This window comes from Ochlerotatus camptorhynchus, unplaced genomic scaffold (assembly GCF_037179485.1).
Source record: "Ochlerotatus camptorhynchus isolate MF236.1 unplaced genomic scaffold, CSIRO-AGI_Acam_v1.1 ptg000020l, whole genome shotgun sequence".
In the NCBI taxonomy this organism is placed as follows: Eukaryota; Metazoa; Arthropoda; class Insecta; order Diptera; family Culicidae; genus Ochlerotatus; species Ochlerotatus camptorhynchus.
Window position 1 is genome coordinate 281,628 of NW_027040512.1, and position 14,427 is coordinate 296,054.

General features: G+C 40.8%; 1 protein-coding gene across 1 annotated transcript in view; it reads right to left on the reverse strand.

Moving 5' to 3' along the window:
- Gs2 (glutamine synthetase 2) overlaps positions 1 to 14,427 on the reverse strand; it is a 457,408-nt gene that overhangs the window by 211,982 nt on the left and 230,999 nt on the right. The window lies entirely within an intron of this gene.

Consider the following 14,427-nt stretch of genomic DNA (forward strand, 5'->3'; position numbering starts at 1 on the left):
CTGGTCTCATCAGTAATCTTAGTTTAAAACCTGATGAAGGTACTGGCTGGAAGGAATTCGGATCTTCCCAACTAACAATTTTCACAATGTAAACGCTTTACTCATTTCATTTATATAGCCTCAAGCTGTATTCAAACGTTATACGATATGAGGAAACCTTTACTCAACCTCTATACAAGCAAATCTGGCGAACTTAGTCAGCTACTCATGGCTGTTGGAACGGTCAGGAGCAAGGTTGCAAAGACTCATTTCAGCTAAAACAATGTTTTTCTAAATTATGAAATAATTAGATGCCATGATCAAATTTTGAATTGGTAGGATACAAGAAGAGGTTGCAAAGAATGTGTTTGACATATTAAACCTGTTTATTTCACTTCATGAGAGTCACAGTCAGCGATTTTTCACAAACTCACTCACTCACTCACTCACTCACTCAGCGATCAGCAAATCGCTGATTGTGACTCATAGAAAGCAAAATTTATAGGTTTTATGTTTCCAACGCATACTTTGTAACCTCTTCTTGTAAGTTACAAGTAAAACATGCCATCATACCATCTTTTGGTTTTATTATTCCGAAAAACATTATTTTAGCTGAAATGAGTCTTTGCAACCTTGGTCAGGAGAAGCTCTTATTGCATATCCATTAACGCTTCTATACAGCTGTTATCCTGCTTTTTAGTTGTGTGTGAACTTGAAAGGCGCTTATTCAACCTTTTCCCGGTTATCCAATAATCACTACACAGCTTTCTCTTGAAGCCGGGTTAAATACTGTTTACGCTTTTTTATGAAGAAATTTATTGAGTTTATTTTGCTGTGAATCAAATTAATCGAAATTAGTTACACAAATCATCACCAAATTATTTACCCTGCACCGGAACCTGGAATTGAACTCGAGACGACCTCATTGGCAAACCTTGACACTACCAACTGTGCTACGCCAACACTTTGAACTTATGTAAACAAATCAACATTCCCTTCTACAACAAAATCGCTCAGTAGAAACTTTATAATAGTGCACACGAATCACTTTTCTCGACTAGTTATAAAAGAGCAGAGTAAAAGCTGTAAAACTGCACACGTCTAAAAATAAACCTAGTTGACTGTGACAATGCTTCCGAAGTTGCTCTAACACAGTTTATAAGCTGAGTACAGGTTGTTTAGTTGTTGAAAAAGCACTTTTGATGTTTATGTTATTCAGCAAGAGTGGTTGGTTGTTTAGAAGCCATCAAATGAGTAATATATTCACTTTGTTAGCTTTGTTTTGCAGCTACAAGTTGAAAGTTGATTAGTGAGTGTATAGAAGTGACATTAGCGTTTATTGGCTGATGTTATTCAGTGCGACTGACAAATTGAATAATGGTTGTGAGAAAGTTGAGTAAACGCCCTCCAAAACTATTTTGCTAGCTTTTGCTTGTACATACAAAGAACAAAAATTGTCCCTATAAAAATAATGAAATTTCAATTTAAAAGTTTCTCCAATTTCATAGTTTTAACAACGAAAATATTCAAAATCAAAACATTTTTTTCGGATTAAAAGTGTTTCTTTCAATTTCAACTTGTAATTTCAAAAGTTAATTTTTTAAAATAAAAGTCGCAGATCTTTCAAAACTTCCTCGTCATTGCGAAGATTTTGGCATCACTTGACCTTCGTTTGCCGCTTAATTTGAAAGCGTGAAAAATAAACCATATTGGCAAATCAAAGTTGGCACTCGTGGAGAATAGAAGAACTATGAAAGTGATGATGGTTTCAAAATTTTCCACGGGGAAGTATACGAGTGCAATCTTAAAATGCTTTTATTTTGAAAATGGAGCATTTTATTTAAATCTGGTTACTGCTACAGTGGTAGAAAAGCGGAAGTCTATGTTAACACCTAAAAATCTGAAAAGAAATTATGTTTTCTGTATTATATGTCTATTGAGTAGTCCTGAAGTTTTCTACTAACGTAGCACTAACCAGATTTAAATAAAATGCTCCATTCACAAAATAAAAGCATTTTAAGATTGCAATCGTATACTTCCCCGTGGAAAATTTTGAAACCATCATCACTTTCATAGTTCTTCTATTCTCCACGAGAGCCAACTTTGATTTGCCAATTGCTGTGTTTTCTACGTTTCCACATTACTCTTCCGTCGGTATCTCTTTCGAACTGGAATCGGTTCCCAAAAAAGGGTACGCCACCGCTAATTCATTTTCATCGGATTGCAGGTGATCGTCAAAGCAGCCAACGGAGGAAAGCAATGTTAGATGAAACATAAACTCTATCATAACATGGAGACAATGATGGCGTGCTGGAATTGACGGTAATTTGGTATAATTTTCAATGAATTTCCGATTGTTCTAAATGAGATGTTTTAATTTTCAGCAGCCTCAGTCTTGCCGGAAAGGAAGGTTAGGGTACGGCCAGGGTAGACGCGACGCGACCAATTCAAAAGAATCTTATTATTTATTATTATTCCTTGGGTGAGTCGCATCGCATCGCGTCGCGTGTTGCGTCTACCCTGGCCACGGCCTTACTCCCACCTCGACTCCCACCCCCATCAAGATGCCACTTTCATTCAAGTACCCCCAAACCGAGTCCGTCAGGAGTAAATTATTCCAGCTTTGATCAACAATCTTTAAAATAATACAATTCATACTGTAAAAGCATCGGGAGCGTCACTTCTGCTGCTTTGTAATGGACAATATAATTACTATAAAAAATAAATTAGAATAAAAGGAATTTCCTTGGTTATTTCTTTTAAAAAATAAAAGTAATTGATTTAAAATTTATTCAAATTTAAGATAAAAACGTATGTAATTGCGATTAAAATGCTTATCATTTGAATTAAAATTTGTTATACGTCAATTTAAAAACTATAGGTTTTCAGTTTGACAGTTCTACAATTCGATTTGAAAGTTTCAACTTTTAAAAGTAGAAAGAGAGCTACTTTTGAATTGACAGTTAGGGGACTTTAGTTTTGAATGCTAAATACTTTCTACCAAAAAGAACCAACGCTAACTTTTAATTTTACCAATGGTTTTTTTTAAATTTATTAACGATTATTTTTTGTGTGTAGCTGTATCTGCAGCTTCTTTTCAGCTACTTTACAGCACAACGCTGGAAAAGTTGGCTTACAAAGCTGAAAATGTTAGTTGGGTTAACAGATCGACAGACGTTTTAAGACTAACGAAAACATTCGATTTATTAAGTACAAAATTTGCCTTATATAGGGGTTTGAGCCTAGAAAGATTTGTCTCCTGCTAAGATCTTCCTGAATAAAACAGAATAGTCGAGCAGTTGCAAATTTCAAATTGAAACAGTCCTTATCAGATACAACAGCATTGCGAACGGAGACGCCTTGCAAAAATTTAATGAAGATCATGTGTCAAATGAAATGTATAAGCGGTAACAAATACCTTGTATGCATTCTTATAGGACCTATGAGGTTTGTCTTATGGAATGTATACGGCTGATGTTTTGGCAAAACTGTATAAGTCAAACACAAGAATAAAATAATTGATTTTCGTTTCGTGTAAGGGCAGATCACTTGTGGTTCATTTATTATAACAAAAAAAAATTAATGCATTTTCTCAGTGCTTTTTTCGCTCTGTAGCTTTTGTATATATGAAGGGTTTTGTCCTTTTTGTTGTTCTCTTCGGTTCCACACTCCTGGCTTGAGAAAATTATTCCAGAAGCTCCTCGACCGAGAAACGTGGAAAAAAATAGTCGAAATTCGCGGTGGCAGCATTAGATATCTCCACTGGAATCCTGCAGAGTCTTCTCCACTTAAAACGCGAGAATACCAACAATCAAGACGAAACTAACGATTTTAAATTGGCTCACTACTTGACTAGCCTATTGGCTCGCCTATTGGTCCCAAGCAAACGATTAACGTATCCCATTCTAGTCAAAATTCTAGTACTACACAATGTTTGTTTTGATTCGCTATGAAAGTTTGACAGATAAAATGAGGGGTTAGTGGATTTTCCTATGTTTTGATGGGTGAATCGATTAGCTTGGGACCGAATAGAGTACCAGAGCTGAACCAACAATCAATACGAAACTAACGATTTTAAATTGGCTCACCACTTTAGTAGCCTATTGGTCCCAAGCAAACGATTAACGTACCCTATTCTAGTCGAAATTCTAGTACTACACAATGTTTGTTTTGATTCGCTATGAAAGTTTGACAGATAAAATGAGGGGTTATTGGTTTTTCCTATGTTTCGAGGGGTGATTCGACAAGCTTGGGACCGAAGATAGTACCAGAGGTGAGCCAAAAAGTTGAGCACGTTTCTTCGGGACCTACTTGTCTTAGAGTTACCTCTATGGCTGAACCAAAAAGTTGAGCACATTTCTTCGGGACCTTCTAGTCTTAGAGTTACCTCTATGTTAAAACTCCTCCGAAACTCCCCGCGAAAATTCAGATGCTACCAACGAAGGTTCCCAGAGACTTTCGACGAAGTTTCTACGCATTATCGGTGAAAGAGGTTCTGCACGATACCAGTGAAGAGATTGGATGCTGCAGATGGAAGTTCCAAGGAACATCGACGGCGTTTTCGCACGTTGTCGATGGGCGAGTTTCCACGTGATTTCGATGATTTTGGAAGCTGCCAGTGGAAGTTTCTGGAATTTTAAACGAATTTTTCTTGCCTTCTAGGTGGAAGAGGCCCTGCATGATTTCGAAGACTGCCAACAAAGGTTCTAGGAACTTTGTCTTGCCCTGATAAAGAGTTCATCCACCAGGATTACGTTTGACTCTGTTTTACTACATACATTAAATGTAGCCCCAAGTCTGTTGTCTGTTGATGTTGATAAATAAATAAATTACAATTACATGGCCCATTAAAAGATGCGAAATTTCGATGGCGTTTTCTTGCGATCTTGGTGGATGAGGTCCCATTCGGTTTCAGTGGAGATTTATGATGCTGCCAACGGAGGTTTAAGGAAATTTTAACGGAGTTTTCACGCGTTCTCAGTAGAGGAGGTTCTGCACAATTTTGGTGGAGGTTTCTGATTCTACCAGCGGATGTTCCAGATTCGTCGGAGTTTTCTCGCATTCTCGGTGATGATTTTCGGTGCTGCCAACGGAAGTTTCAGGATATCTGTACGGTATTTTCTCAGGTTTTTTGGTGTAGGAGCTTCCGCATGATTCCGGTGGAGATTTCCGATGCTGCCAACGGAGGTTCTACGGAATTTCGACGGAGTTGTCTCGCGTTCTTGGCGAAGCAGGTTTTTTGTGATTTTGATGTTGGTAGTGGGCAGCTTATGCCTCGGCAATTAAATTCATAATAGGTATTCTAAAAGCAAGACACAAGTTTAAGGCACTTTTCCTAAAAAATAATAAAATTTGTTTTATGATTCGGGCATTCGAGCTCGGATTAAAATACAAAATAATAAATTAACGCATTGTGTTCGAATTCAGCATTTTGATTGTATATATTTTCGAATTCTTCGTGCAAATGATGAATTATCGTGTATTTTTTATTAATCGTCGAATATTTGTGTATTTTCCCGAATTTTGTATTTTTTGCATTTTTTTTTTAAGTAATTCACGAGCAATGATGAATTTTTGTGTATTTTTTTCATTCGCATATTTTCGTTTTATTACTCGACAGCAGTGAATTGCCCCTCGCCTGCGGTAAAGTTCGACAGTAAATAAAAGATTAATTCGATGCCAACCTTAGGGTTAACCTGCTTTGCAAACAATTACTTGAACCACTGATTTTTCGCAAATAAAAGCTCACTCCTGCAAACTGAACACACCAGCTGTTATAAAACACATTCCTCTACTTGATGATGTTGTTATTTTGCATGTGCAAACTTTTAATCGCGAGAAATCGACGACTAAAATCTAAAAGGAAGAGGAGACAATACAGGGGTGAGATAGAGATAAAGATAAAAGAGCAAGAGGCCAGTTGTCTCCTCTTCCTCTTAAACGCTGTCCAGACTGGAGAGTTATAACATGTTATAACGGTTATCAAATAATTGCAACACAGAAACCACCATCAAGATAGCGCTATAACATGTTATAACTCTGTAGTCTGAACGTACTATTAGTGTTGGAAATTCTGGAGTGCTTTTAGTCAAACTCGCATAGTTTTGGTTGGAGTTGCTTCAAAGCTATATTTAAGAAAATACAAAATTTAGTTACATGAGTTCTGTTTTGTAACATCGATCTTACATTTTAGTTTCTCCTTATTTCCAAACGTAAATAATAATAAAAGGAAAATAATATGCGCAATATAATCAACGTGATTCCTGTTCACTACACTTTTGCAAAATGGCGGATTCCACTGCGAGTCAAGCCACAGATCTCTACGTAGCATTGAGCGGTTTCGTTCCAGCCTTCTACTGCGATGGATTTGTCGATGTAACATTCCCCGACTCGTAACACTGGTTCCCTGCTCCAGTTTTACCCAGAACTTCCAAAACTGCTACCTTGGAAACCGGGCGCTTTAGTATACCATTGTTTGTTTGTACTTCTACTTGTCGTACTCGTCCATCTGCAGCTGTGATCACCTTAGCAATTCGTCCTCTTATCCAATCATTCCGCTTTTTCTCACCTACAATGACCACAAGATCACCCAACTCCACAGGCTTAGTATCGTCGAACCACTTTGTCCGACGAGTAAGTGAAGGTAGATACTCTTGTACCCAACGCCTCCAAAAATAATCCACCAAGTTCTGTCCCAGCTCCCAGTCTCTCTTCAAAGCAAGCTTGTCCTCTGTGAACGCTTTCGAAGGTTGTTTGACTCCACTCGAACTGAGCAACAGAAAATGATTAGGTGTGATTGCTTCTTGGTCATCCGAATCCAAAGGAACGAATGTCAGTGGACGAGAATTAACTATGGATTCTGCTTCAATTAGCACTGTAGTCAAGGTTTCATCGTTTGGTTTTCGAAACGCAGGCATGGTTTCCAGAGCGGTTTTTACTGACCTAACCATTCGTTCCCATGCCCCGCCCATATGGGGAGCCTCAGGAGGATTGAATATCCACTTAGTATTCACATTGGTAAACGATTCAGCTATATCCCCTTGATCCAACTGTGACATCAATTCATTATTCGCGCCATGAAAATTAGTTCCATTATCCGAATAAAACTCCAAGGGTGATCCTCGCCGAGCAACAAATCTTCTGATTGCCATCTTGCACGCTTCTGTTGACAACGAATGTGTTACCTCCATATGTACTGCTCTTATTGTCAAACAGGTAAATAAGCAGACCCATCTTTTCTCGTTGCTTCGTCCTACCTTAACCAAGATTGGTCCAAAGTAATCGACCCCAACAAAGCTAAATGGTCGAAAGTTTGGAGTCAGTCTAACTGCAGGAAGAGCTGCCATCCTAGGAGTAGTTGGTAGCGCCTTATATACCTTGCACCAGACGCATTGCTTGATTGTTCGGTCGATCAAAGTACGCAGTTTCGGTATATAGTAACGCTGTTTCACTTCGTTCAGAACAGTGTTTTTGTTTTCATGTAGATAGCGACGATGATAGGAATCCAAAATCAAAAATGTGACGACATGATCCCTAGGTAGTATCACCGGAAACTTGGTATGCTCCGGCACTGTCGGTGCGTTTTTGATGCGTCCGTCCAATCGAATAATTCCATCTTCATCCGCAAATGGTGACAGCTTGTAAAGGGGGCTTGACTTTTCAACCATGTGTCCTCGAGCTTTGATTTTGTCACGTGTGAGAACAGCCACTTCATCCGGATATTTACTTGTTTGAGCCATTTTCCAAAGGAGGGTTTCCGACTTTTCGAGTTCATCTTGAGTTAATGGACCTCCTTGCATTGGTATCTTCTTGCACTTCCTCTCACAATTCTCAATGAACCGGATGACATATCCCATTGCACGCCATATACGCTCCCATTTAGAGAAGCGCGAACAATTCACAATCTCAGAATAACCAGCCACTTGGTGTACATTACAAGCTCTCAGCTCTTCTATTGTCTCATTTGAGTCTTTTTCTAGAACATCCTGCGTTGGCCAACTTCCTTCGAACAGCTGCAAAAAATTCGGCCCTGTAAACCAACGACTCTCAGGTTCGAAAGATGGTATCTTCTTCCACTTGGTGGCGTCATCTGCAACATTCAAATTTGACGGAACATACCGCCACTCATTAGCTTCAGTTTTCATCAAAATTTCGCCGATTCTGAATGCGACGAACTGTCGATACCTCCGGCTATCTGAACGGATCCAAGCCAAAACTGTCTGTGAATCGGTCCAGAAATATCGCTTCGTTATTGGCAATGAATGTGTTTCTCCGATTGTTTTAGCCAGTCTCGTGCCCAATACTGCAGCCTGAAGTTCCAACCTCGGAATTGACATCGCCTTCAGAGGGGAAACCTTTGATTTTCCCGCCACGAATGCACACCTTGGTTTACCATCTATAATAACCCTGAAGTAGGCGACGCATGCGAATGCCAACTCGCTTGCATCAACAAATACATGCAGCTCTATTGCAGTTGGTTGCTGTGCAACGGAGAAATAACAACGGTCCACTTTCACGTAGTCAAGCTGATTGAAAAGTCGCGTCCAGATTCTCCAGTGATCCAGAATATCCTCTGGAATTGTATCGTCCCATCCTATTCCGGATCTCCAAATATCCTGTAGAATTACTTTGGCATAGAACACGAAAAAGGCGATCATACCGAGTGGATCAAAAACACTCATCACGCATCGAAGCGCTTCCCTCTTCGTTGGAACCTTTTCACCGTAAACCACATCTTGAAGATTCGGTCGCACTTCCTTGGAAAAAGTGAACACGTCATCCTTTGGGATCCAAATCATTCCCAATACCCTTTCGCTTGTCGTTTCAGCTTTATCAAAAACAACAGGCATTTCCTGTTCAGCACAAGTTTCCCCGACCCGTTCGAGAACTTCCACACTATTCGACATCCAGTTTCTAATGTGAAAACCTCCAGCAGCATGAATCTCCTTCACTTGCAGCATCAATTGCACAGCCTCATCGACGGTATCGCAACTATCAAGAAGATCGTCGACATAATGGCTTTTAATTATTGCTTCAGCCGCTCTCGGAAACTTCTCGGCGTGGTCCTCAGCATTTTTGTTTTTGATGTACTGTGCTGAACTTGGTGAACAACATGAACCGAAGGTTGCGACATCCATGATGTACGTGTCGGGCTCCTCGTCCAATGAATTTCGGAATACAAAACACTGTGCTGACTTGTCCTGGTGTCTTATGAGGAATTGGTGATACATTTCCTGAATATCACCTACCACAGCTATACGCCTTTGACGGAAGCGGCCTACTACAGCTGGCAAGGGAGTCAAGAAGTCCGGTCCCTTCAACAGCATTGAATTCAAACTGACACCATTAACAGTGGCCGACGCATCCCAAATTAGTCTGACCTTGCCTTGCTTCTTTGGACTTACGACGACTCCAAGAGGCAAAAACCAAGTTCGTTTTGGATCCATTTCCTTCAACTCTGCAACCGCAGCCTTATGAGCATATCCTTTCAGCTGATATCCTTCGACCTGTTTTCTGACGTTTTCATAGAGATTTTCATCCTTTTTCAATCTTCGTTCCAGACACTGCAGTCGGCGGATTGCCATGTCGTAGCTAGCCGGAAACTCGAACACGTCATAGCGCCAAAGAAGTCCAGTTTCAAAGCGGTTTGTTTTTCGAATCGTCGTGTCTTGTAGAATCTTCCGTGCACGCTTCTCATCATCCGATTCAGGGCGAATACTTTCTACGCCTATGGCATCTACTGCAAAATACGATTTCACTAGCTCTTGTAGATGCTCGTCAGAACAGCAGTCGCACAACCTCACCCCATGATAGCTCACCAGATTCTGCTTGCTCGAAGAACCCCCATATACGGACCATCCCAAACGGGTTTTTACTGCTATCGGTTCACCAATATGACCTTCTCTAGATCTCATCGGAACCAGAAGATGCGCGTTGTCAAATCCAATTAAAACTTGTGGAATAGCATCCTTGTAACCTTTAATCGGAATTCCATCCAGGTGTGGGAACGCCTCAACCAGGCTTCCGGTCTGCATTGTCTGCTTAGGAAGTACCAATTCCGAGACTGTTCTGGCGTTGATGAGAGGGTACTTATCTTTGGCGTCATATCCAGACACTTCCAGATTCATCCTTCTAGAGTTGGGCTCAGTCCTGGTCCTATTTGCTGTCCAGACTAAACACAATGGGTCAGCTTCACCTTCTATACCCAACAGTTTGACGAGATTCTCTTCCAATAAGGTAACCGACGATCCATCATCCAACATGGCATAGGTGTGCACGACTGAACTTTTTCCATGTAGTGTGATTGGTATAATCCGGAATAACGCTGCATGTAACATCCGGTGATGATTAACTACCGCAGTTGTTTCGTGCTCCGACGGTCTTGAAAATGGCTTAGAATGCAGCAGCTTATTATGTGTTCTTGAACAACCATCAACATCACAGTCCTCTCCGCTGGGACAAGTCCATTTTCCTTCAATTTTGCCATGACGTCCCAAACACTGCCTACAAAGTTTCAGCTTGTATACCATTCTCCAGCGATCCTGTACTGACAACTTCTGGAATTTTTCACAAGTTGCTACACCGTGTTCCTCGTTTTTGCACCCAGTGCAGAAATTAACAGACTCGATGTGTGACTGATTTGATGAATCATTCCTGGCTTCATGTACGTTGACGTATGCTTTACCTTTTTGTTTCAGGTTATCTACTCTCGTTCCCTTCACTTCCGAAAATACTTGCAGCGTCACCGAATTTGCCTCCAGGACGAGGATTTCCATAAAATCACCGAACATCCGAAGATTCACTGTTGAATACTGTTTCCTATACCGGGCCCAATCCATTCTGTACCCAGCTGGCAATTTTTCAATCAACTCCTGTAATAACACTGGATTGCACAGATGCGACGACATCTCCGCTGCTTCCAAATGATCACACAGATTTTGTACTGCCATTCCGAACGTAATTAGCATATCCAAGCGTTCTGGTTTCGGTGCTGGTACTTCTCGTACCTTCTTCAACAGCGTATTTACCACAAGTTCCGGTTTGCCAAACAGCATCTGAAGGGTGTTCAATACGGATGGTACCGCCGATGGTATCAGTAACCGACTACGTACTGCTTCCATAGCGATGCCCTTAAGACTTCGTTGCAATCGCATAAGATTTTCCACGTCAGAATATCCACATGCTTCGGTAGTCATCTTGTAACAGCTCAGAAACATTGGCCACTCTTCTGGATTGCCATCAAATGCAGGCAACTCCCTGGGCATAACTTGGCGAGCAGCAATTTTATCCCGGGTCAACTCAACTCGCTGCTGGTCTATGCGCTCCAATGGCATCGGATTAGTAACGGTAGGACCTGCTAAATAGTGGTTTCTTCCGACTGCTCGTGTAGTGGTAAGAGGCTCTACTTGTGTGTGTTCCAGATCCCTATCTGCTAGGCTCAATTTCGACATTCGATCAAGATTCGAATGGAAATGCTGTTGCACTAGCTGTTCGCCTGCAGGAGGCAAAGATAAGTACATCGTACTACCACTAACGGTACTCACCGTTGGTTGATGATCCGCGCCAATTGTTGTTCGAGGTACATTCTGCCGTAGCTGCACATAGGTGGCTGCCTGGTTCCTTGATACCTTATTTCGATCTGCTAGGCTCAGTTTCGGCATACGATCAATATTCGAGTGGAAACGCTGTTGCACTAGTTGATCGCCTGCAGGAGGCAAAGACGAGTACCTCGTACTACCACTAACGGTACTCACTGTTGATTTGTCTAATCCTATGGATACTTGAGGCACATTTTTCGACGAATGAATTCCCAGATGCAACTGCTGCTGCTCTCGACTTTGCACCTGTTTACTGGCTTGCTGATAACGTGATTCCAAGATCGCAGTACTTTGTTGATTGACCGGGTGAGCAGAATCCAAGGAAGGCATCTGTTCAACAAATCCTCCAGACTTTGCAGCTACCTGATGCTCCAAATCAGTCCTTTCACTGCTAGCCTGACTTTGTTCTACTACCCATTCCTCGACTCTGCTACGGCTACTCCGTACACTAACATAGCTCCTGCTTCTTCCGCTCCTCCCATCCGTCTCTTGCTCATCAATTTGCGCAAGCTCAAGCTGGTGTTTCTGCGCAAGATACTCCGTTTCTTCCTGGATGCTTAGCAGCTGCTCTTGTTCCTCCTCCTTCAATAATTTCAAACGAGCTTCACGAAATGAACGTTGTTGCTGTTCATGTTTCAGCCGTAATGCTTGTGCTTCTTCCAGTTGATGAAGCTTTAGAAGAAGCTTTTCAGACCGTGTGGACGAAGCCGTACTCTTTACGCTGCTAACAGGTCCCGTATGGCTACCTCGCTGACTATTCCGAGTGGCCACGGTTGATTTACAATCATCGCAAAAAAAGTCATCGGTTTGCACCGTAGCAACGTTGACTGATGCACATGAATAATGAAACCATTTTTCACAACGATCACATGCAACCATGTCTTCCATACTGTCCGGTCTGTCGCATCCGGCACAGCTATACCCCTGTGCAACCGATGTCTCCATTGCCTGCTTCCTTCGTGATGGCATTTCCGTGTAGTATCCACTGGTCCTTATTTAAAATCTTTGAAGATTGTTGGAAATTCTGGAGTGCTTTTAGTCAAACTCGCATAGTTTTGGTTGGAGTTGCTTCAAAGCTATATTTAAGAAAATACAAAATTTAGTTACATGAGTTCTGTTTTGTAACATCGATCTTACATTTTAGTTTCTCCTTATTTCCAAACGTAAATAATAATAAAAGGAAAATAATATGCGCAATATAATCAACGTGATTCCTGTTCACTACACTTTTGCAAAATGGCGGATTCCACTGCGAGTCAAGCCACAGATCTCTACGTAGCATTGAGCGATTTCGTTCCAGCCTTCTACTGCGATGGATTTGTCGATGTAACAATTATACCTTGTACAGACATACAAAGTTCACTGTTGTACTACCGTTGTACCAACAATCAATACGAAACTAACGATTTTAAATTGGCTCACCACTTTAGTAGCCTATTGGTCCCAAGCAAACGATTAACGTACCCTATTCTAGTTGAAATTCTATTACTACACTATGTTTGTTTTGATTCGCTATGAAAGTTTGACAGATAACATCAGGGGTGTGTGGATTCATGCAGAACATGCAGGGGTGAGTGAAATAGCTTGGGACTGCTTGGGACCGTTGTTCTGGTACTGAGTGACCCAAAAATAATAATGATTTTCTTCGGGACCTACTAGTCTTAGAGTTACCTCTATGGTTGTACTGCTTTAAGCTAGTACCACAAATTGTACGTTTTGAGGTACTTGATTAAAGGAGTACAACGGTACTAATTTGTATGTCTGTCTGTGGTATTAGACTGAAATCATTTACAAAAGTACACTCAAAAATATTACTAAACAATGATAGATTAAAATTTAAACATTTTATGGTTATGCATCGTTTATACATTGTTCCGATTAAAATTTCTCTTCAAAATTTTTCTAACTCCGAATAACAGAGCGAAAATCGTTTATAACAAGTTCACTTGGTAACTTGCGTGATTCCGTTAGGTTAAAAGTCTGTTATCGTCATTTTCGTTATTTTAACTCCAACTAAATAGTTCGGTAAAACAAAAAAAAAATATTCTAGTATTTATTGAGATATTGATTATTGTGAATGAGTATCGTTGATTTGATTTGTACGAAGGAATTTCCGAATCAAGACCCATCACGATGTGAATTCCGGTGCGACAAGCAAAGTTGGGAAGTGACAACATAGTGAAGGTTAATCACGGTTTGCAGGTGGAACTGGCTGAACTTCCTTTGACTTAAATCCGGAAATATGCGAAGATTGCAGCCTAATCACCTAGAAGAGGTCAACGTTGCCAGTCAAGCCTAACTGCAAAACGCGTCGTTTACGAGCAAATTATAATGTTCAATTTTGTTTATTAAATATAGCAGTTTATTATGCTACGACGATCCGTTGAAGGCCAAAGTGCTGATCTATATGATGTATCTTGATTATCGCAAAACTGAAACCAGTCGAATGCTGAGTGGACCCGTTTATCGCCGGGAAAGAACCATGAATATTTGATTGTCGATAAGGTAAAATCCATAACATCTAACACTTTTCTACAGGCTCCAATCCATTCGTTGAAATTTGCTAGAAGTAGAAGATTGCCACTTATCTCACGCGAATGATGCAAAAGCTGACCAATATGAGGCAGCTCACGAGAAGACCAGCATTGTCCCAACGGGAGCGACTTGTGCTTGTACTCACTGCATGGATGGAGATTGGGTTGACACAAATTTGTCCCAAAGTCACAATAGTTGAGGTACGAATGCAAGACGGCCAAAACGGATTCTTCGTCTCACCATCAATATTCCATCAACGGGACTTCTGCACGGAGGATTGCACCACTAGTTGTACCATCTGTCTGGGGTGGTGCAC